Source organism: Macaca mulatta, chromosome 7, assembly GCF_049350105.2.
Source record: "Macaca mulatta isolate MMU2019108-1 chromosome 7, T2T-MMU8v2.0, whole genome shotgun sequence".
NCBI lineage: Eukaryota > Metazoa > Chordata > Mammalia > Primates > Cercopithecidae > Macaca > Macaca mulatta.
This window is the reverse complement of record NC_133412.1, coordinates 168,900,258-168,925,657: the sequence shown is the minus strand read 5'-3', so window position 1 is coordinate 168,925,657 and position 25,400 is coordinate 168,900,258.

Sequence of the window (25,400 nt, the reverse complement as noted above, 5' to 3'; positions counted from 1 at the left end):
ACCAGCCCACAATCTCTGACACTGGGATTATGATACTCAGTTTACATAGGAGGAAGTTTAGCTCAGACAGGTCCAATCATTTGCCTTACTCATTAAGTCACCTAGCTGGAGTTCAAACTCTGGCTGCAAAGGACACACCCTTCTCCCTGCACCATCTGCTTTTTCTGCTCTGACAATGTCTTCTGCAAGAGGAAGACAGCCTGCTCCTTCTGCCCTTGAAGAATTTTCAGCACCACAGTAGAGAGAGCATTCCCTGCCTGTCAAGAAATTTAGACAAAAGGTGGGGGAGGCCCAGTAAAACTAGACATTCACTTTCTGTTGGGGAGATGTTTGAATTTTGTTTTCAAGAATAGATCAGGCTTAGGCTGTGTGGAAGAAAGTTCAAGGATAGAATAGGCAGGAAGGATGGGGTATGCTACAAGAAACATGTCAGGCTCCCTGGAACTCTGAGAGGCTCGTGCGTCACTGAGAAGTGATGCCCATCCTTGCAAACCACAGAGGAAACAGAAATATTGGGCAATGGTAAAAATAGCTCCATGGTGACGATGTATTTTTTGGAACCACCTGGACAGTGAGATATTGCTGACGCTCCACTGGTGAGGCTGTTCAGATTGATCTATGCTCTTTTAGGGGGTAGGGAGGTGGGGGGAGACAAGCAAATGAACTCATCACTTCAGGTAGAGAAAAAATAAAAGGTCACCTTTGGTACCAAGATATTTTTCCGAGTCACAGAGCCTAGCAATACCTAAACCCCATCCTTACATAACTGAGGGTTTTGCAGCCCGGGGGCTTGTTGTCCGCAGTGAGGATCTTTTAAGAAAACAAATGGTTATTGTTTACATGATAGTAACAGACAAAAAATAATGAAAACCAGGCAAGGGGCCCCTGGAGATGATTTTGACAGGTAATTAAAAGGCATACTAGAAGTCCCAGGACTACATCTGCCCCACCCAGGGGCCTGCCTCCCTGGTGGGGTCTGGGGAAGTAGGTACCACAGTTCTCCAATTTGCTGGATGTTTGGTTTTGTTTCAGAGTTTTTCTTATCAAAGTTCATTCTTTGTGGTTATAAGAGAGAAACTGAGACCTAGATTAACATGCTAATTACTCCTTGGCAATTAAATTAACTTTAATTGTCAGAAAACAAAAGTTATCTCCCTGAAATGCATTTCCCTTGTTGCTTTAGCTGCTAGCTTAAAAGCAAATCAGCATCTATTCAAACAGCATCTATCTGAGGGTCCTGGTAAAAGTTCCATGATCCTCTTCGTTTAGAAAAATGGTAAGAATCGCCAAAAAAAAAAAAAAAAGAAAGAAAGAAAAATAATACTACTAAGAATTGTACGACATGCTCAGCTGGCATTGCTCTTCTTCTTCTTTCTTTCTTTTTTTTTTTTTTTTGAGACAGAGTTTCATTCTTGTCACCCAGGCTGGAGTGCAATGGTGCAATCTCAGCCTCCCTAGTAGCTGGGATTACAGGCTCCCGCCACCACGCCCAGCTAATTTTTGTATTTTTAGTAGAGATGGAATTTCACCATGTTGGCCAGGCTGGTCTCAAACTCCTGACCTCAGGAGATCCACCTGCCTCAGCCTCCCAAAGTGCTGGGATTACAGGCTTGAGCCACCTCACCTGGCCAGCTTCTTATATTCATTACCTCTCATTTAATCCTCAAATAATGCTGTAGAGTGTACTTCTGTTATGTCCACTTAATTAATAAGGATATGGAGGCACAGAGAAGTTAAGGACCTTGCCAAAGTCACACAGTTCATTTGTGACTGAGCTGGGACTCCAAGTCAGGTCTTCAGTGCCCAGTTCTTAACCATCATACCATCTGTCTATTGGGAGGTCTCTAGTCCCATGTGTTGTTAAATGTCTTATTTTGTACCATACATTAGACCACGGGCTGGAAAACTATGGCTACATGACAAATTTAGCTGTCTGCCTGTTTTTGTAAATAAAGTTTTACTGGAACACAGTCACATTCATTTACATATTGCCTATGTCTGATTTCATGCCACAACAACAAAGTCCAGTAGTTGTGCCAGACTGGCTGGCCTGCAAAGCCTAAAATAGTCACTATCTGGCCCTGTTCAGAAAAAGGTTGTCAATGTCTGCCTTAGATCATTGGTTCTCAAGTTTGTATTTTGGAGTCTTACGAAATTTAAAAAATACCTATGCCTGGGCTGTGCCTCAAGTGATTCTGATTAAACTGGTATGGAGTGCAGCCTGGGCACTGGAATTGTTAAAAACTCCCCAGGGACCAGGGGATTCCAATGACAGCCAAGTTTAAGAACCGCTGCCTTGGAGTGTAAGGGACTTAACCCCCTTGCAGTAATTACAGAAGTTCAGTTTACACATAGGAACACTTTATATGGCACTTAAGCATAACTCTGCCATCCATAGAGGACCTCCTGACCTTCAAAATCATATTAAATCTAGCCCACAGCCCAATTCCAGATTACTATGAAGGTCCAGCGCCTCCTCACCATTTCAGAGTCCACTCGATTGGTGCCCAGATTGATGCCCCTCCCCATCCTCTCCCCAGCTGCTTGACTTCCTGCTTCCTCTCTCAGAACCCAGCCCCAGGTCCAATTTCCACAAAACTCCACTCTTTCAAGCACTTCCAGAAGTTACCTGAGTGTGATGCTGCTGATGGGGAGCGGATGCCGTGGGGGGTCACGCGACAAAACCCTGGCTGGATGCTTCTCGCTGGCTCCATCGGCTCTCCGCGCTCCCGCTTCCGCCCACTCACTTCCTGAGCATCAAAGAAACCCTTCCCCTCCTCCGTACCTCCTGAGCTGCCCTGGAGACCCAGCACCTTTTTGTGCCCTAGTTAGCTTATATGTGCCCCTCCACAAAGGCCAGTCATCCCTACAAAACACGCCCATGCTAACTGCTGTGAAAATAAGCATTTCTCAGCATTGTTCGTAGAGCAAAGTGCTTGATGACACAAGATAGGAACCAACAGATACTGTTTGCCCCATTTTTCAGGTCAGGAAATGGCAACCTGGAAATTTTCAGAGACTTGCCCAAAGTCAGTCCTAGCCGTCTAGGTTAGGCAGCTGGCCACACACGCTGCCCGGGGAAGCACAAAGATCCCAACCTTAGGCTGTTCCGGTCTCCAGGCTTGGCCAGCCAGCCACATGCCATCTCTGTCAATCCACTCTCCCTCGCTCCTGCTTCCCAGGTTCTGTGAATGTGTGGCTCTCAGTAGTCTCCTGTGTCTTCCTGGGATATGACACATTAGCACATCTCTACCTGCCCCAGTCAAGCCTTCCCTTTGAAATCCTCCCACCCTTAACTCCATTCAGCAGCATTTCCTTATCTTTTTGGAGAGACAGGGTCTCATTCTGTCACCCAGGCTGGAGTGCAGTGGCGAACGCACCACCTCACTAGGCCACAGTCAGCAGGGTTTTCAAGTAAAGATGTTCTGACCACACCCTTATCCCTACAGGACTGACAAGGGTCAACCAGGCCTCTTCTGGGAGAGGGAGGTGGGCGTCATTTACACAACAATTACGTATTGAGTCCCTGTTGCGCCACTTAGAGACTTCCATGAGGAGTACATCAAACACAGCTTCTGCTGTCATGGAAAGAGAGGCTGTGTATTATTTAAAATGAAAGATTACACGTTCAGATCCCAGCTCTACTTACCAGCTGTGACTACTCTGTGCCTTAATTTCCCCACCAGTAAAATGGGGATAATGAATGTACATATAGTACCCTCATAGGGTTGATGTGAGTAGTCAATGTACATGAAGTGCTTAGACAGTGCCTGGCACAGAGGAAAGTGCTATGTAAATATTAGCTATCATTCTGGAGCTCACAGCCCTGTTGGGGAAGCAAACCTGAAACAAGTCGTTAAGGTCTGCAAATCTGGCCATGTATTAGAATTCCTCGTGGAGTTGTTACAAACAGACTGTTGGACCCCTCCCCAGACTTAATAACTCAGACTCTCTAGGATAACACCCAGGAATCTGTGTTTGTGAAATGCTCCCTGGGGCCATTCTGATTAGGCTGGTGTAAATGAAAGCTGCTCTTCTAATGCAAATGGTCCTCCCTATAGAACTGAGAGGACAGAAAGTCTTACGCAGCTCAGCAGAGCTAAATCAGTGGGTGCTGGCTGGATGCTGGAAGTTGAGCTAGGAGTTGGCTACAACTCCCCTTCCTTCAGCATCAGCCAAAGGGAGTCCACATAGTCTGGACAGGTGGAATCTGTCTCTTTTAAGAAGGAATCAATAGATGGGGGGAAAACATCCTAGGACTCCTGAAAAGTGCTACAGCCACAGAGAAATGGAACACTACAAGAAAGCCTCAGGAAAAACGACTTGCTCTGAAAATTATTTTCCCCATTAAGCAGAAGGAAACTGTTAGGAACCATAGATAGGGTATCTCAGAAGATGTGGCCTCTGTGGAATAGGATCCAGGAGCTTCAGCTGACAATTTCAGACTCCAGGACAGCAGGCTGAGATGAAAAGGGTAGGCTGAGACAAAAGCCTGCAGGAAAGCTGGATTGCAGTTGCAAAGATGAAATCCACCTCTGAGGCACTAAAGACAAAGCTGACCAAGCAGAGGGTGTGGTGAGTTGAATAGTGTCTCCCGCCCCCCTACCAAAATTTATGTCCACTAGAACCTCGGGATGTGATCATATTTGAAAATAGGATCTTTGCAGATTTAATTTGTTAAATTAAGATGAGGCCATACTGAATGAGGTGAGTCCTAAGCCTAAAGACTGGTGTCCTTTTAGGAAGAGACACACACAGAGAGGAGAAGGCCATGTGGCAATAGAGGCAGAGATTGGAGTGATGCAGCTGCAAGTCAAGGAACACCAAGGACTTTCAGGAGACACCAGGAGCTGGCAGAGGCAAAAATGATGCTCCCCAGAGGCTTCAGAGAGGCCATGGCCCTGCCAGCACCTTGAGTTCAGACTTGTGACCACCTGAACTAAATTTCTGTTGTTTGAAGCCACCCAGTCTGTAGTAATTTGTTACAGCAGCCCTAGGAAACTAATGAAGATTTCTAGGTCACAGTTCCAGTTAAAAAGGAAGAAAAAAATGGAATAAAAATGTTAAATTAATAGCCACAGAGGAGAGAGAGAAAAGATCTAAATGATTAGGCTGTCTGATCAAGCAGATAGGCCCCAAGTGGGTTTGCTGAGAGATGAGAGAAAGGATTAAAAATAAGTCACCTGTTAGGCCTTTTGTGTCTGTAAATGAAGGACTGTTATAACAAAATGTAAAAGAAATGAAGGGGCAAAATATTAACCTATTAGTACAAAGTTTTACAAAGAAAGCACAAATAATACAGGAGCAATAGTCCACACTTTAATAGAAGAAAACTTCCCAGACCTCGGAAGTTATACTTTCCTGCATCAAACCAAATTAGGACACCACTGAAGCCTGCCCAGGTACCCAGCTACAAGGATGGCGCCTCAGGCTGCCACCTCTGACACAGGCTCGCCACATTCCTGCTCACATTCTAGGCTTCAGTGACAATGAATTACTCCAAGCTACCCAACCATGTTCGTTCATGCTCTTTCGCTTACACCCTTCCCCAGAACTGGAATCGCTTCCCCATCTCCCCTCTGTCCTGCCACAACCCCTGCTCGCCCCCTCACCATCCTGAGACCACCCACTCACCCACCAGGTCATAGTCAAGCACCTTGGCCTCCACAAAGCCTTCACCAAGGCTGCCCCTTCCTTTTCTTGTGCCCACTACACCCTGGACACATTCCTATGATCCCATTTCTCACACTGCGTTGTCATTTCTATTTTTACATCTCCATTTGGCCTTCTAAACTGGAAGTTTCCAGAAGACGAGATTGCTGCCTTTTCCTGTCCTTGTTTCCGCTGCTTCCTGCACAGTACTCAGCCCTACTTTACCCTTTAGGGATAAATTAGTGCTGTACCTAAGGCCAGTTAAATTTGCAAGTGTCAAACAAAAATATCTGGGACGTGAAAAAAAATAATAGCTCCAACTATAGAAAAAAGAGACCAAATTTAAAATTAATGTTTGTCCATTAACCGTAACATCAAATCATTTTCATTAGTTATTCACTTTAGTGTTTGTAAGAATGTCATTACAACTGAAAACGAATTGTAGGGTAGGTTTTCTTTCTTTGCAAGAATCCCTCATATGCATAATGGTTGATGAGAAATCATAGATAATCACAATAAATTACTTAAATACAAATCATTTTAAAAGTAAAATGAGGGGGCAATGAGGAGATGTTGGTCAAAGAACATAAATTAGACAGTACAGGAAAATAAGTTCAAGAGATCTATTGTGCAGTATGGTGATTATAGTTAATAACAATGTATTATGTACTTGAAAATTGCTAAAAGAGTAGATTTTAAATGTTCTCACCACAAAAAATGGTAAGTATGTGAGGTAATGCATATGTTAATTAGCTTGATCTAGCCGTTCCACAGTGCATTCGTATTTCAAAGCATCACTTTGTACACCATAAATATATGTCATTTTTATTTGTTGTTTTGTGAAAGGCCATGTATACAAAGTGATCCCAAAATGCGAAAGAAGCTAAGAAACCAAAGAACAAGGCAGACAAATTAGTTTGCCTTTAGAGGATGATTTACTGTGGAAATTACGGACAGAAGTGTGGTCTTGTATGGCCATAAGACAGATAGCTCTCTACACTGTTATTCCCGGAGACCCAGGGCTTATATACCACAGGGAAAAGATACATGTGACCTATAAGGAATGCGCAGGACAATTAAAGTTGACCTTCTAGGAAAGGACAAAAATGCTGTGTACATCATAGCCTTGAATTTGTATGATAATATCAAGGCCGTCTTGACCTAAAGGCAGGATTTATGGCAAGCATATGCTCTTACACAGGGACAGGAGATAAAGTGGGAATTAGAGGCATTCCCAGACCTGGGGTTAATCGGAAGTCAACATGGCAGACTAGCATCTAAGATGGAGCTACTTTAGCCTCCACTTGTCAATTGAAAAAAAATTAAATTTAAAATAAATAAAGGTGAAACCATCTTAAAGGCTTTCAAAATTTCCAAAAGAGAATGTCTAATGTGTGATGGTGGTGTCTTTCAATGTGTTTGATATAGTGAGTGCTGGGAGGTCCTAAGGCAGGAGAGCCTATGGCCTGAGGATCTTAAAGGGTTCTGACAGTTCTGACACCTAATAGAGATTCAATAGATGGACCTTGAGCGAATAAATAACACAACCTTTGTTCCCTTTAGAACAAACAGCAGCCCCTGGGGTACCATCCATACAAGGAGAGTGTATGCCTAGCCCAGTGGGCTGTGGAAGACCAAGTGCCCCTCGTGGTGTCTGGGGAGAACCTTCTCTGCTGTCCATGTTTCCATTTCTAGGACCATCAATTGGGGTCATGCTCTGGGCCTCCTACCAACCCTTTGTTCCCTCTGAATTCTGATGAGGGAAAGGGGAAGTGGGCATTCCCAGTTCAGCCCCTCCTTTCTTTCTTCTTAGAGACCCAGATTCCTATATGAAGTATGCATTTGGGGCTGCTTTTCCTTAGGCGTTAAGTTTACAGGGGCAGGCCTTCATGTGAGGAAGCCAACAGTGGTCTAGCTGTGCCATGAATAGTGGGCGGGACTTTCTGACAAGGACTCAATGCCTCCTTTGTTTCCAAGTTCCACACCTGGAGTGTGTGATTTCCTTACTGGTTCATTGTGTGTGACGCTGCCCCTCAGATGATCAGCTTAGCTAAGTGATTTGCCTCAGCTTATGAAATACGAAAAAGTATCAGTTCCAGAAGGAGACTTTAAGAGGCATCACACATTTCTGCTTACCCTTCAAGCACTTCTGCCACAGTCAATGGGAGTAGCATGCGCACGTATCCCCTGATCCCAGAGTCAGAGACATGCAGGGCAGAGGGGAACCCTACCTGCAGCCTGAAGCTGAGCTGCACTAGTGCATACAGACCAATGAGTAAGAAAAATATTTTTGCGTGTGTCATAAGACACTAAGATTTGGGGGTTATGTGTTATGCAGCAAAAAAAGCCTAACCAAAACATCATCCAACCTAATGCTTAGAGGTAATATTTGTTCTCCATCTGCTGAACTCAAGCGAGGAAAGAGAAGGGTTATTTAGTAAGCTGCTCAAGTACTAACAACTTGCAACATCACTATGGAAAGGTCTGTACTTGGGAGACTCTTTGGACTAGATCATCCTCACACCATTTGTACACATCTTAGGGAGATCCTACGTCTGTAATGGGGAGCTTCCATACAATGGGTGGAAATAAGATGATTCAGGAACATAATACTGTTCTCCAAATGGGGACTGGGAAAGGAATTCAAACCATCCTGCTACCTTGTTGAGCCGTTTGGAAAAAAATAGGTCAGAACCAGAGATATTGGAGAGCACTTTCAAAGCTTCTAATTTTCTAAAGTTTTTCTTTCTCACCTTGGAATGTCTTCAGATGCTTCGATGGAGCTGTACTAAAAGCATCCTCTTACATATCTGTTTTTCTTTCTGTGCTGGGAATTCATTGAGGGTAGGGACTGTGTCCCTTCTTCATCTGTTTAACCTTGCTCTGAGCTGGATGGGTAAATAATGGGAAGGCTCTCTGACTCTGGAGCGTGATGTGGGTACACGTTTCTGGTTTTGTAAGAGATGCCTCCCTGGCCTTAACTTTCCCAGACTGTTGAAACCGCCTTTGCAGAATTATGACAGGAAGAGAAATCTGACATCGTTAACTCCATCTTGCTTCTGACCTCCAAGTTGTCCTTGGGCATTCCTGGGCAAAGGCCAAACTAACTTTGGGAGGAATTTAGTTTCTAGTTTAAGGATGTAAGCAAGGATGGATAATAGCCCTTCCCCGAACTAAACTGCTTTGTAAAACTAATGTAAGGCTACAAGGTTAGGATAATGAGAGTGGCCTGAATTCTGCTAAGATGTAGGTGTAGTTAAATATCCAGTCATGGTTTCAGTGGTCACAAGATTTGTAACTTCCCCTATTACTCCTGTAGATAACATCACTATTGTAGGACCTAAGATTGGCTTTCTGAGATGTCTTTTCAGACGTTTGCATTTCTGAGGACTAGATGACTCCAGCTGGACTTGTGATCATGACTCACCTGGTCTTAGGACCCCACCCAGAGGCAGACTCAGTGCACAAGGACCATTTTCCACAGCCATATGATGTGTTACCAACCAGTAAGCAGCACCCATTCCATATTCCTCGGCCCACCACACTATCCTTGAAAAGTCCTAACCTCTGAGACTTTGGGGAGACTGATTTTAGTAACGACTTCCATTCTTCCATATGGGCTGGCCTCATATCAACTAAACTCTTTCTTCACTGCAATGTCATGGTCTCAGTGAATTGGTTTTGTCTGTGCAGTGGGCAGGAAGAAGCTGTGTGGTGATTACACTGTCACCACCAAATGAGAAGGCTGACAAGAGCACAGATCCCCAGCTTCCTGCATCTGCTAACTCCAGAGGAGCTTTCTAGCTAAACAGATCAAGCTGAGCCTCTGAGGACCATGTCGACATTTCCCCAAATTGGTGAGGCATAGTGATGTGAAATGAATTGTTCTTCATGGGAGACACCCTGTTGGTGGTCACTGAAGCAGTGTTTCCACAGCTGGGATATGTACTTTTTCAAGGGCAAAAGAGGCGTCAGGGCAAGTGACTATGTTCTTGGGAATTTTATCTGTATCCTCACTACCCTGTGACTTTGGAAATAAAACATAATCTCTTGGAGCCCTCATTTTCTCATTTCTTCCCTTGTTTTCTCATTTATTAAGTGGCCATTGTGCCGCTGGCCTCAGGATACTTAAATACACATAATAGATGCAAAATATGTAGCCTGTAGTAGACCCTCTTTAGAACCAAGAGTCTTTAAAAAAATGTTTTGGCAACAGCTGGACTTTTAGTTGAATGGGCTTTTTATAATGTCTTTGGCCCATAAGCGTCAAAGGTAGTACTGTTTTGTTTCGGTACATCTTGGATTTGCCTCATTTGAGGAAATGTGAAACAGAGAAATGCTAATATCTGTCTATTTTAAGGACTTTTCAGAGGATGGCACATCTTTCAGTCACATATGTGTTAGCTTGGCAAACTGGAAATGAAGTGTTAGCTTTGAACCTGAGTCCCAATTGGTGCTGACCCCATTCTTGCCCTTCCAGCCTTCTCAACCACTAGGGTGCTTCCCAAGTGGCCTGGGCCCTGGCCTAAGTTCTTTCCCTGATGGGCCCCTTCTCTGGGCTGGCAGGTCATCCTTCTCTTCATCACAAATAACAAATCCTACACCTACCCTGTCTTCAAAGTGGTGCAAACATCACCTCCTACAGGAAGTCTTCTTTTTCAGCCCCAGCACATTTGTTCTTTCTCCCACTGCTGCTGCAGCACAGGGAGCTTTGGAGTTAGCACTGGGTTTACAGTGTGGACTCACCTCTTCCCAGCTCTGTGACCTGAAGCAAATGGCCTCACCTCTCTGTGCAGACATTTCCTCATGTAAAGTAGAATAATCACTTAATTTGTAGGGCTGTTATGAAGACTATATGACACAGATCCCTTATAGCAAGGGAAATATTCAATAAACTTTTTTCTTCTTTCTTCCTTTTTTTTTTTTTTTTGGAGACAGAGTCTCACTCTTTTGCCTAGGCTGGAGTGCGATGGTGTGATCTTGGCTCACTGCAGCCTCCGCCTCCCGGGTTCAAGTGATTCTCCGGTCTCAGTCTCTCAAGTACCGAGGACTACAGGTACACACACCATGCCCGAGTAGTTTCTGTATTTTTTAGTAGAAACTTGGTTTTGCCATGTTGGCCAGGCTGTTGAACTCCCGACTTCAGGTGATCCATCCACCTCGGCCTCGCAAAGTACTGGGATTATAGGCATGAGGCACCATGCCTGGCCTTCTTTCTTCTTCCTTCCATTGGCCAGGATCACTACATTCTCTGTCTTAGCTTGAATGCTCAGGTCTTTTGCAACAAGCTTGTAGCTTCTCATTCATTCATGAATTCATTCATTAATTCTTTCAAAAATATTCATTGACTATTTTTCAATGTTTGCCAGGCACTGTCCCAGGCATCTGGATACACATGTGAATGAAGTAGTCAGAGACCCCTGCCCTCACGGGACTTAACTTCAAGCTGGGAAGACAGCAAATAAACAATGAAGATAAGAAATTGCATTATTTTGTGTGTTAGAAGATGTTAAGGGCTATGAAAAAAGGGGAAGAGGAGAGCGGAGATTAGAAGTGTTGGGGGAAAACCAGGTTGCAGCAGTAAACGGAACCCAGGGAAACCTCATGGAGGAAGTGAGATTTAAGCTCAAACTTGAAGGAAATGAGTACATTTCATCCATTTGTTGAATAAATAAATGAATGAAGCAAGAAATAACTACATTTTATTTATTTCTAAGGTAAAATAGCTCAACAGCAAGAACTTGAAACTGTAAGATTTCAGGCCAGCCATGATGAATCACGCCTGTAATCCTAGGACTTTGGGAGGCCAAGGCGGGCAGACCACTTGAGGTCAGGAGTTCAAGACCAGCCTGGCCAACATGGTGAAACCCCATCTCTACTAAAAATACAAAAATTAGCTGGGCATCATGGTACATACCTGTATTCCCAGCTCCTCAGGAGGCGGAGGCATGAGAATTGCTTGAACCGGAGAGGCAGAGGTTGCAGTGAGCCTAGATCGTACCACTGCACTCCAGCCTGGGTGACAGAGTGAGACTCTATCTCAAAAAAATAAAGGAACTGTAAGATTTCTACCAAACCCAGATCATAGCCCATTAATAGAGGCAAGGAAAATTCTGAAAGTAATTGGTCCTAAAAGTCGCATACCTTTTATAAAGTGTGACATCTGCCAAGGGGGAAGGGGAGGGCTGAATCGACGGGGGAAGTTTTAATTGACTTCTTCGTGTAAATAATATTTACAAATTGCATCTGACAAGAGAAGTCTGTTGGTACGGTGAGTAATTCCTCCTGCGAATTCTCAAATGAGTTTGCCGGCTCTGACCTGCATTGTGTGGGCGGCACTCGGGAAGACTCAGAACTGAGAGGCTGGCTGGGATTTTAAAAGTGCTCCTCCTTAAATGGGCACTGGATGGCAGATAAAGAGGCTTTACTTATGTGGTGGCTGTGTCCCAGGTGACCTGCCCAATGGCCACCTGCATGACTGTAGAAAGAACCATTGACATGGCAGAAAGAACTCAGGTCAATCTTCACATGGTCTTCCAGCAACTCCAGGAGGTAAAAGAGGTGAAGTCTTCACTCTCACTTCACAGAGGAAGCAGTGGAAGCTCAGAGAGGGCCAGTGATATTCCAAAGTCACACAGCTACTGACCAGCAGGACTTAGCCTCAGACTCGGGTCGTCCAATGCCCATTCAGGTTCTGGTCCACTCCAGGAAAGTAGACTGCAGCCCAGGAAGGAAGACAAGATACAGAGAAGGACCCACCAGTTCATTCTGCTTCCCAAGCAGGGGAGTGGGTGTTCACAGACTGCCACAGAACAACTCCACCTTGTTCAGCTCCAAAGTGCTGTATGGAGTGTGGCCACTGGAGTCCCCATGAAAACCAGCCCATCTCACATGCCAAATGTGTGAAAGGGGGCAGGGAGGGTCTTGAGCTGTCAACCTTGCAGCATAAAGTTTTCTAGCAGGAGAAGCAACACTTCGTAACCAGTTCACCTCTACGAATCTGGAGGGGCCAGATATCGATGCAGATAAAATTGTACAGCATCCATTCTTTCCTCGGTCTCAACCTCACCTGGAGAATGTCCCCTGGACATTACTAAAGCCTCTTGACCTGAAAGGATATCACTCCTTTCTCTTTCTCTCTTTCTGTCTTTCTCTCTCTCTTTCTCTCTTTCTCTCTTTCTTTCTTCCTTTCTTTCTTCCTTTCTTTCAGACAAGGTCTCCCTGTGTCATGCAGGGTAGATAGAGTTCAGTGACACGATCATGGCTTACTGTAGCTTTAACCTTCCAGGCTCAAGCCATCCTACCATCTCAGCCTCCTGAGTAGCTGAGACCATAGATAGGCACACAACACCATACCTGGCTAATTGCTTTTTTTTTTTTTTTTTTTAAATTTTTTGTAAAGACGAGGTCTTCCTATGTTACACAGATTGGTCTCAAACTCCTGACCTCAAGCCATCCTTCCACCATGGACTCTCAAAGTTTTGGGATTATAGGCATTAGCCACCATGCCCAGCCTCTCACTCCTTTCTTGATGGGATTTATGTTTAATTTGTTTCTTCATTCATTCATTGGTAAATAGATAACTAGATAACTAAACCCTGGTCCTGCCCTCAGGAACCATGGCAATGTTTGCGGTACCAGGAGGGGGTAAACACTGAGAATTAAAGGAGCCAGAAGAGGGGTACCTGACTGTGTTTGGAGTTAAGTAGGAGGTGAAGGAAGGCTTCCTGGAAGAGGTGGAGCCTGGGCTGAGCCTTGAAGGATAGGGGAAGTTATCTGGGTAAGACATGGAGGGGAGAAGGGTAAGAGTGAGAGCAGGTTGGCCGGGCACAGTGGCTCATGCTTTGGGAGGTGAGCCCAGCACTTTGGGAGGCCGAGGAGGGTGGATCACCTGAGGTCAGGAGTTCAAGACCAGCCTGACCAACATGGTGAAACCCCGTCTCAACTAAAAATACAAAAAAATTAGCTGGGCGTGGTTGGCAGGCGCCTGTAATCCCAACTACTTCGGGAGGCTGAGGCAGGAGAATCACTTGAACCTGGGAGGCAGACGTTGCAGTGAGCCGAGATGGTGCCATTGCACTCCAGTCTGGGTGACAAGATTGAAATTCTGTCAAAAAAAAAAAAAAAAAAAAAGAGTGAGAGCAGGTCATCCGAGGCCTACAGACCAGAGAACGCCATGGAAGACCTGGGAGCCTGGTTTTATACTGGTGGAGCAGGAGGTTCTGAGCCATCACAGATGGATGGAGCCAAGAGATAAAAGCAGAGAGAGAGACAGGACCTTGCAAACCAGACTGAAGGAGCTTGGACTTGATCTCTAAGAACAGCAGAGACAGCCAGTGGAGAGCATTAAGTAGGGAAGTGATGGGGTCAGATTCGTGTGTTAGGAAGACCAGTCTGGCATCCACAGGGAGAAGAGACTGGAATCCAGAGAGGTAGGCAGGGAGGACTGGCAGGATTTTACTCTCTCTCAGCTCAGCCTCACAAGGTTGGTTTCCACCAACCCTTCCATGCCAAGGATTCCTGGTGCCCTCAGTGAGATCTGGAGCCCAGACATCTTAGGATTCTGGGCTGCAAGACCCATATGGAATCTTTACCAGAGCAGCTCTCTGCTGCCCCCAGCTGTCTCCAGGAGGGTCTCTGGACTTTGCAGGCTTTTTCTAAACCTCTTAGATTCTAGCATAGGGGTAGCAAACTTTTTCTATAATGGATGAAGTAGAGCAATATTAGACTTTGCAGAACATATGATCCCTGTTGCAACTACCCTACACTGCAGCGCGAAGGCAGCCACAGACAAAATAGAAACAAATGAGTGTGGCTGTGTCCCAATAAAACTTTATTTACGGACATTAAAATTTGAACTGCACATAATTTTCACAAGTCACAAAATACTCTTCTGCTTTTGTTGTTTTTTTAAACATTTAAAATTTAAAAATGTCAGAAACAACAACAAAAAACAAATAACTCAATTTAAAAATGGGCTAAGGACTTGAAAACACGTTTCTCCAAAGATGATATACAAATGGCAAACAACCCCTCTCATCATGAGAGACATCAAAACCAAAGACACGGTGAGATGTCATCTCACACCTATTGTAAAGGCAACAGTCAAAACACAAAGTAATGCATATGGACAAGGATATGGAGAAACTGGAACCCTTATGCGCTGTTGGTGGGGATGTGAAATGGTGCAGCTGCTATGGAAAACAGTTTGGCAGTTCATCAAAAAAATCAAAAGAGAATTACCATAGATCCAGCAATTCTACCTCTGAATATATACCCCAAAAATTGCAAACTAGATCTCAAAAGAAGTCTTTGTCGACCCATGTTTTTAGCTGCATTATTCACAGTAGCCAAGAGGTAGAAGCGATCCAGATGTCCATCAATGGATGAGTGGATCAACAGAGTGTGCTACGTACATACAGTGTTATTCGGCCTTAACAAGGAACAAAAGTCTGACATTTGCTACACCATGTGAATGAACCTTGAGGATATTATGCTAAGTGATATAAGTTAGTCACAGAAAAAAGACAAACACTGTATGATTCTACTTACATGAGGTACTTGGAGTAGTCAGATTCCTAGACACAGGAAGAATGGTGATGGCCAGGGCTTGGGGGAGGGGGAAATAGGGAGTTGTTCCACAGATACAGAGTTTACGTTTTGCAAAATAAAAATGTTCTAGAGATTAGTCTTACAACAATCTGAATATACTTAACACTACTGAACTGTACACTTAAAAATGGTTAAGGTAGTACATTTTACGTTATCTATACTTTACCACAATTTTTTTTTCCTTCGAGACAGAGTCTTGCTCTGTCACCCAGGCTGGACTGAAGTGGCGTGATCTCGGCTCACTGCAACCTCCACCTCCCGCGTTCAAATGATTCTTCTGCCTCAGCCTCCTGAGTAGCTGGGACTACAGGCACATGTCACCACACCCGGCTAAGTTTTGTATTTTTAGTAGAGATGGGTTTCACCATATTGGGCAAGCTGGTCTGGAACTCCTGACCTCATGATCCGCCTGCCTCGGCCTCCCAAAGTGCTGGGATTACAGGCATAAGCCACTGTACTCGGCCCACACAGTTTTCTAAATGTAGAAACCATTCCAAGCTGGGATAGTATACAAAAACAGGTGGCAGGCTAGACTTATTTGTTAGTCCGTAGTTTGCTGTCTCCTACTCTAGCAGAACAAAATCCATGGAATTCCAGAACCCTTCCTTAAAACCTCACAGCACCCCTTCTCAAGTTCTCAGAACCAACAGCATTTTCCAATTTCCTCACAGGGCTTGGGAAGAGAACTTTTGCTGATCTTAATGAAATCTGACTTTTGAACTCCAAATCAGGATTAAGTGAATGGAAGCAGCAGAGTCTGACCCATACTGTGAGTTGGTGCCAGATCTGGTTCTACCTTTCTCCTCCTAGCATGAGTGACAGGCACCGTAAATCCTCTACAGATGCAGCCTCCAGATGGTTCAAGCCTCCCTGTGATTGGGAAGTGCATTGTCAAGTTCACATCTGATTGGTTTGTCACATAACATTCTGACTTCAGTTCTTCATTTAACACATTTGCTGAGCATCCAGTCCCTGAACTAGACCCTGGAAGCAATGAAGAGGACATGGCCCATCTCCCAGGAGCTCACAGCCTCATGAGCATTCACGTGGGTGTGTCGGGGAAACTGTCCTAGGGACCTGGGGCAGTAACTTGTTGAGCTGGAGGGCTTTGAAACCCACCCAACTCTACCATCCACTGTCATATACCCTTCCTTTTCTTTTGGCCCAAATTTTTGAAAGAATTTGGTCACCACTCAGCACCCTGGGACAGAGAGGAGATAAACATCCATACAGCACAGCTCAAAACGTTACTGCTGGGGCCCTGGTGTGGCATGCCAGGCTTCCCGTGCTCCAAACCTCTTTTCTTCTCCTTCCAGCACACAGCTAGGCTTCATTTCCCAGATGCCTTGCGTTAGGTTTGACCAAGTTCTGAAATGTAGTCCATGAACTCTCCCATTGATGGTCCTTCATGATCTCCCCTTTTGCCCTGGAACCAGGGGTTAGAGTTGGCAGGCCACACACAAAAAGGAAGGATCCAGATTCCTAAAACAGTGCACAGAGAAGAGATACCAGTTGATCAAAAATACCTGTCTGGGCATTTTGTAGATTAGGAGTAAATTTTAATATTGCCAAGCTACTGAGATTTGGAAATTCGTCTGTAATGCGGCTAGCGTCACTGTGAGAGATATGCTGATGTGTGACATACAGAGTGAAGACAAACACACATCTGGCTTTTAGGCTCTATGAAAAAGACTGGCACAGAATAGAGGGGGATGAGAGAGTGAGTGTAGACAGCAGGTGTCAGACAGCAGCAAGCTGTATCCCAACCCTGGCTCAGATTTTGGCTCAGATCTTGGATCCACTAGGTGGCCCAAGACAAGCGCTTCACTTGTATGATCCTCAGTCAAGGAGGCAACTGACTCCTGACCTGGATCCACTAGGTGGCCCAAGACAAGCGCTTCACTTGTATGATCCTCAGTCAAGGAGGCAACTGACTCCTGACCTTGCAGGGCTTTGAGTGGATTTGAGATCATGAGTGTAGGAGGCCTGGCATGGTGCTGGCCAGAGAGTGAGCTTAGTGTAGTAGAGACTCCTGGGGCTAGTATGGTCACTTTCTAAGGGTGGGAATAGGCTGTGTTTCAGAGTAAGATTTGTCAAAATAATCTTCCATTCTGTGTGCATTGTCTTGTCTTTGTAAATGGAGGCTGAGCTTTAGCTGTGCGGATAGACCAGCAAATGGTCATAGAGAAGCTTCTTGAAAATCCCTCCACCCCTCATCTACATGACTTTGCCTTCTCTAGCAGTTATTCCCTTTTAATAAATGCATCTACAAGAAGAGTCTCCATTTTTACTGCCTTCTTAGGCCTCCAAAGCTCTGTGTTCTACACTGAAATTTTCCTGGGCTTTTGGGCAGCCTGTTTCCCCAGTAGCTCTGGGGTGTTTCTTTGTTTGTTTGTTTGTTTTTTGAGATGGAGTCTTGCTTTGTCGCCCAGGCTGGAGTGCAGTGGTGCGATTTTGGCTCACTGCAATCTCTGCCTCCCGGGTTCAAGCAATTCTCTTGCCCCAGCCTCCCGAGTAGCTGGGATTACAGATGCATGCCACAATGCCTGGCTAATTTTTGTATTTTAAGTAGAGACGGGGTTTCTCCATGTTGGCCAGGCTGGACTCAAACTCCTGACCTCAGGTGATCTACCCGCCTTGGCCTCCCAAATACCTGGGATTACAGGCATGAGTCACTGCACCCAGCCACTCTGGGGTATTTCTGGTGGAGGTGAAACCATCAAGCTGTGTGTTATAAGTCATTATGCAACATTGCTCCACAGCCTTTGTGCCAAAAGATGCCACTACATTTTGCTAACCCAATCTGAGTCACAGGACAGTGAAGTGAGGGGCAGGAGACAAGCATGCACTCCAGTCTGCAATGTGCCTCAGTGGGTCCTCTGTTGGCTTTTCCTGATATTAGGTGCCAGTTGCAGAGTCTTCCTTCCCAGCCCCTGGCTTGCATAGGGCAAGAATAAGAGAAAAATGGGAAGAGAGTAATCTCCCTACCCCAGGAGTTATCTAGGGAGGAAGGAAAAAAAGGCACCAGCTCAGCGCTTAGACCTGTGATTTCGTTCAACCCTCACGCCACTCTGAGCAGGTCCTGTTAGCTGTGGGGTGGAGAAGCATTCTGGCCTGGATCCTGAGCCCCCAGATCCTTGGCCTGCCCCTCCACACACACAGAGGCACAGGAAGGCACAAGCGAGAGGATAAGACCAGGCCAGATTGCTCTATGATGGCTGTTGGGCTCTGGCCACAGGTCCATGGCTTCCTGGCCTGACGGCTGGACTAGGCCAAGGGTGTGAGTTGGGAGGATTCCTGCTCCCCACAAAGGGACAGGGGCACATGCTTGTCCCCACCTCCACCAGCAGGCCTCGCCTTCCTTCCATATTAACTCTGTGTGTGGTGTGTGTGTGGAATTGTGTGTGTGATGTGTCTACTGTGTAGTATGTGTGTGTGTGTGTGGCATGTATGTTGTGTATGTGGTATGCCTAATGTGTGGTGTGTCTGGTGTACAATACTTATGGGTTTTGTCCCAGGATGCTTTGGCCACATCAGTGAAAGGGAGAAAAAAAGGGGCAGGGGGTGGACACTGCACTCCAGCCTGGGCAACAGAGCAAGACCCTGTCTTTAAAAAGAAAAAAAAAAAAAGGCCAAGAGAGCCCATAAGCCAAAAAACATCTGCATAAATGAGCGAGTCCACCAACGGGGCAGGTCAGGAAAGAGTAGATGCTCATGCTGGGTCCACAAGTCCTGCTGACGTCCCACCTCTGCTCCCTGCCATGCAGGCTCCTGTTGTGGGAAGTCAGGGACCCCGAACGGAGGGACCAGCTGAAGCCATGGCAGAAGAACATAAATTGTGAAGATTTCATGGACATTTATTAGTTCCCCAAATTAATACCCTAATAATTTCTTACGCCTGTCTTTACTGCAATCTCTGAACACAAATTGTGAAGATTTCATGGACACTTATCATTTCCCCAGTCAATACCCTTGTGATTTCCTATGCCTGTCTTTACTTTAATCTCTTAATCCCATCATTTTCGTAAACTGAAGAAGATGTATGTTGCCTCAGAACCCTGTGATGATTGCGTTAACTGCACAAATTATTTGTAGAGCATGTGTGCTTGAACAATATGAAATCTGGGCACCTTGAAAAAAAAACAGGATAACAGCAATGTTCATGGAACAAGGGAGATAACCTTAAACTCTGACTGCCGGTGAGCCGGGCGGAACAGAGCCATATTTCTCTTCCAAGAGCAAGTGCAAGGAGAAAGCTACATTGCCTTCTCTAACCAAGTCTCTGAAGCGGCACAGATTCACATCCATTGTTGTTGCAGCTCATGTTTTCTATCTGTTAGGAGCAAGTCACTAAATCCAGTTCACGCTCAAGGAGAGGGGAACAAGGCTCCACTCTTCAGATGAGGAATATCAAAAAACTTGTGGACTTACTTAAAAAAGACAGAGATGGGGGTCTCACTATGTTTCCCAAGCTGGTCTCAAACTCCTGCGCTCAAGCCATCCTCCCACCTCAGCCTCTCAGCCTCCCAAAGTGCTGTGATTGTAGGTGTGAGCCAAGGCACCCAGCCTGGGCATTTTTTTAAACCACTATAACTTTTCTACTTAGCCCACTTAGATTCTGTAATCCATCATTACCCCTTATTCCTTTACACATAGCCTCAATTTTCTCACCATTCTGTGAATCCAACCACTCACCTGTCCCTCACCTGCATCTGAGCAGCTGAACACAGCTGGGGAAAAACTGACTTCACTTTAAACTCATAGCCACCAATCTCAAATGGAGCCTGGCAATCCAACCAACTCACTGGGAGCTTTCAGCCACTACTCAAAGGGATTGCCCACCTTCTCCCCTCAACTCAACCTGCCCCACTGCCAGACAGGGACTTCCTCACCTTCTCCTTTTAAAGATTGTCATCTATACAACTCGGTGCCTGTTTCTCCCACCTTTGCTCTTGTTGCCATAGATGTGTCCCAGAACCAGGGCCATCACTTCCCCTTGTGCCCTGAAGCCCCTCTCAGACTTCTCTCCTATAATTATTCCCTCTCTTCCCTACACCTTCGTTTTTTCCCCGTTTCTACTGGGTCTTTCCAATCAGCACACACACACACACACACACACACACACACACACAGTCACAGAGTTCTGGTATCTCCTATCTTAAAACCAACAATCAAAGCCATCTCCCTTGGCTCATGATGTCCCTGTAGCTCCCAACTCATCTTTGCTCCCCTCCATGAGAAACCTTCTTGAATGAGGTGTTTTATTTTTTTATGTATTTTTTATTTTTTTATCTTTTGTGTGTGTGTGGTTTTGTTTTTTGTTTTTTGTTTTTTGAGACAGAATTTCCCTCTTGTTGCCCAGGCTTGAGTGCAATGGCACAATCTTGACTCACTGCAACCTCTGCCTCCCGGGTTCAAGCGGTTCGCCTGCCTCAGCCTCCCTAGTAGCTGGGATTACAGGTGCCCACCACCATGCCCAGCTAATCTTTGTAATTTTAGTAGAGACGGGGTTTCACCACGTTGGCCAGGCTGGTCTCGAACTCCTGACCTCAGATGATCCACCCACCCACCTCAGCCTCCCAAAGTGCAGGGGTTATGGGCATGAGCCACCATGCCTGGTCTCTTGAATGAGTTTCTAGGGCCCCTGCTTCCCCTTCCTTTTGTCACGCTCTCTTTTTGGCTCACTCCAATCAATCCTCTGTCCTCCACTCCCCTGAGACTGCTCTCATGAGAGCACTTTTGGCCTTTATGTCACCCAAACAAATGGGCATATCTGTTCTCATCTTCCTCTACCTCTCTGCTGGTACCACATGGTTGACTCTTCCTTGTAAAATGCATTCTCCTCTTAGCTTTTATGTCCTAGTAGCTGATTTACCTACTACTGCACTGCCTGCATTTTAGAGTAGGCAGATATAGGCCCATTACATGCCAATGACTCCAAATGAACATCGCCAGCCCTGACTCAGCATCTCACTGGGGGGTCCAACAGGCTTCTCAAACTGATCACTTGAGTCCTCAGTCCCAACATGTGTGCACGCACATGTGCACATGCACACACACACACACACACACACAAAACCAGCTCTTTCCCATTTTGCTAAGTGGCGCCATCACCTACCCAATTATTTAAGTCATAGCTAGAGGAGCTGTGCTTACTTCCTCTCTTCTCTCTGCCACACCTGTCACATGGACTCACTTAGCAAATCTTGCTAATTCCATCTCCAAAATTATCCTGAAACCACTTCTTTCTCTTCATCCCCACAGTTCCTACTGTTGTTCAAGTGGCCATCTCCATTCCCTAAACCACTGCTGTGGCCTGCTCACTGCGTGCCCCGCCTCCTCTCTGGCCCTTACCATCCATGTCTCACAGTGGTCTTGTTAACACATGAATCAACTCATACTGCTGCTAAGGATAAAATCCTCCCTGCTATTTCTCTCCCTCCCATCACACTTGGAAGGAAAGCTCAGCTGCTTACCCCAACCCAGGAGGTCAGAGTGATCCGGTTCTCCCCATCTCCGGCCACCTCTCTCCCAACTCCAGCTGCATTTCTGTTCCCTCATTTCTGCCTTGGTGCCTTTGCATTGTTTCCTCTGCCAGGAATGCTCTGCTTCCCACTCTGCCCTTGACTCACTCCTTTTCATCCTCCTGATCTCAGCTTAAATGCCACCTCCTCGGAGAGCCTCCTGACCACCCTGTCTAATTTCACCTGCCCCAAAACACACACACACACACACATACATCTTTCTAGCTCTAGTTTTCATGGCATTGTTTATTACTTCACTAATCTGTTAACTTCATATGATCAGAACAGTCTCTGGCACATACTAGGTGCTCAAAACAACACACTGAATGAGTGAATGTGCAATAAATGTTTGTGGGTAAATACGCAGAATATATATTATTCCTAAATTACCAGACAGTGGGGTGGTTTTAAAATATGCCCACAAATTCTTTGATATTTCTCCTTTCAAAAGGTGTAGCCTATTGTCCTCTTCTTGCGTGCATTCTGGACTTAGTGACTCACTTCTACTGAACAAAAGGTGGCAGAAATAATGTTTCAGGACCTTTAAGTCTAGGCAATAAAAAGGATGGCTTCTACCATGTTATCTCTGTCTGTCTGTCTCTGTGTCTCTCTCTGCTCTGGGGGAAGGCACTCCATGTTGTGAGAACACTCAAGCATCCTGAGGCCCACATAAAGAGAGACTGAGATTTTTCACCAATATTCAGTGCCAACTTGCCAGTCATGTGAGCAATTCTGCCACTTTGGAAGAGGATGCTCCAGCCCCAATCAAGCCTTCAGAAAACCGCAGCCCCAACCGCAATTTTGACTGTAACTTCACGAGAAATTGCCAAGCAGTTTGAAATTTCTGACTCACAGAAACTGTCAGTGATAATAAGTGTTAATTTTTAAGTCGCTAAATTTTAGGATAATTTGTTTTACACACCAATAGCTAACAAATGCAGTAGAAACACAAAGGAGTATACAACATGATTCCTGTGCAGAAACTCCATGGAGGAAGGAAATGAAGCTAGTCAAACAAATTTTTATTTTCATTTTGAGTCCTGAACTTCACTACTTCTTCTTCAACATGCTTCGTGATATATACTAGAACTTCCTAGGGATGAAAATCAAGCTGATGGGTCTATAATTGGAGAAATATTCTTTTTTTTTTCTCTTTTTCAAAAAGTGCACACTATCCCAAGTCTTCAAGGACTCCTCTTTTCTCAAATACATTTCAGCAGTAGCAGCATCACTGGCAATTTCCTTCAGCCCTCAGGATAATATTCATTTAGGACAAGAGACTCAAATTCTTTAAAACTGCAGCATGCTATTTTGTAGTTTCCATGCTCAACTTACTTCTAGATGATCTCTGATATGGTTTGGCTCCGTGTCCCTACCCAAATCTCATCTCAAATTGTAACCCCCACGTGTCAAGGGAGGGACCTGGTGGAAGGTAATCAGATCACAGGGGTGGTTTGCGCTCTCTTCCCTGCCACCATGTAACACGTGCCTTGCTTCCCCTTTACCTTCTGCCATGATTGTAAGTTTCCTGAGGCCTCCACAGCCATGCAGAACTGTGAGTCAATTAAACCTCTTCCCCTTATAAATTACCCAGTCTCAGGCAGTTCTTTATAGCAATGTGAAAATGGAGTAATACATTTTCCAAGATCCTTTGACAACTTCTTCTAAAATTCTACTGATCTCGATTCAAGGTGCTCAGAGTATAAAGTGGAGAAACTAGAACATGCTAGGCTTTCACCTGCATCACTGACTGGTGCAAGTCAGTTTCCCCAACCCATCCTGCCATATGCAAACATGGACATACATGTACATACGTGCACACAGGTACACACATGCACACATGCACTACATTTTTGTAACGGCCACATGATAACACACATAAGGAGCTTTCTGCAGGACTGCTAAAGAGGAGTTACTGTATATAAATTATTATTCTAAGAAAGTGCATTGGCTTGTCACCTACTTAAACTTGTCTAGGAAATCATCTGAGAGAGAATTAATAAAATCCAAGCAGTTGGGAAACTTTAAGCAGAGATAGACTAGGGAGGACAGGGATAGGAAGTGACACATGGTGAACATCTAGGCTGTGCCCAGCATTCTACATACATTGCTTCATTTACTCCCAAGATGGGTGGGTATTACACATGTCGGTATTACACATGGGGAGACCAAGACTCAGGTCAGAGGCAGAGCCAGCATCCAAGCCACATATACCCTGGATTTTTTTTTCTTTAACATGCAAGTATTTGTTTCTACATACATGTTGAAAGAACAGACAAGAATAACTTTGATATTTCCTTGATTCCTTGCGGTTTGGGGCCAACTGTGCATTCTGGCCCCTGAGGTGGTATGACTATGAGGAGAGAACGTGTGTAGATGGTGGTTGATTGTGCCCTGGCCTGGCACCAAGGTCACAGCAACATGGAAATTCACTTTTAGATCATTCCTTTCAGCCCCTACTGCTTTACTGGCCTCAGTGTGAGGGCTGACATGGTGGAGTCACTGAGATGGTCTGCAGTGCAGGCCCTGGGTCTGTCTGCGGGAGAGACAGTGGCTTGGAGCTTCATCGCTTCCCATTCCCATCACTTTTTAGTGTGTGACCTTGATGAGTTACTTAGTGCCCTTGACCTTGTGAGGCAGAATGGTACTTCAGAGCACACTGGGTTTCTTGTAGATTCAATGAGATGTGTATGGGGCAAGCCTGGCATATAATAGAAACCACAGCATAAGGCAGTGATATGAAGACGTCCTGAGTTTTGATCTGGTTTCTGACTTTGACTTTGTACAAGTCAACCTCCCTGCCCCCCACATCCATACACACACCCCACAAACACACACACATACACACACTCACACACAGATACACACACACCACATATACACACAGAGATGCACACATACACACATGTGCACATAGACTCACACCCGTTACATATACACACACAGAAGCACACATACACACACACATACATACACACTTATACTCACACACCCTACATATACACAGAGAGTCACACACAGACATGCATGTGCACACACATATATACTCACACATGTACATATATACACATACACACATATGCATATACAGACATACACATTCATGTATTTATACTGACACATACACATATGCTCATGCATGCATACTAACACACACATGCATGTACACACACACACATACTCACAGAGTCAGTCACGCACATATATGCATACTCTCATCTCACTGCCACTAATGCCCTATGAGGACTTATACCAACACCATCCAATTAAAATACACACTACACATCATTGAAGTTTTTCTAGTACTCCCATTAAAAAAGGAAAGAGAAATAGGTGAGATTTATTTTAATAATATATTGTGTTTAACCCAATATATCTAAAATATTATCATTCTAACATGTAATATTTTAAAAATATGAATAAGATGCCATATACTCTTTTTTTGCACTAAGATCTTTGAAATTCAGTGTGCATTTTCCACTCACAGCACATCTCACTTCAGATTCGCCATGTTTCCAGTGCTCACTCACCACATGTGGCTCCTGGCAGCTCTGCAACAGACCGTGTCTTTCCCTCCCTCAGCTTTGGTTCCCCCAACCATGCAGTCATGGG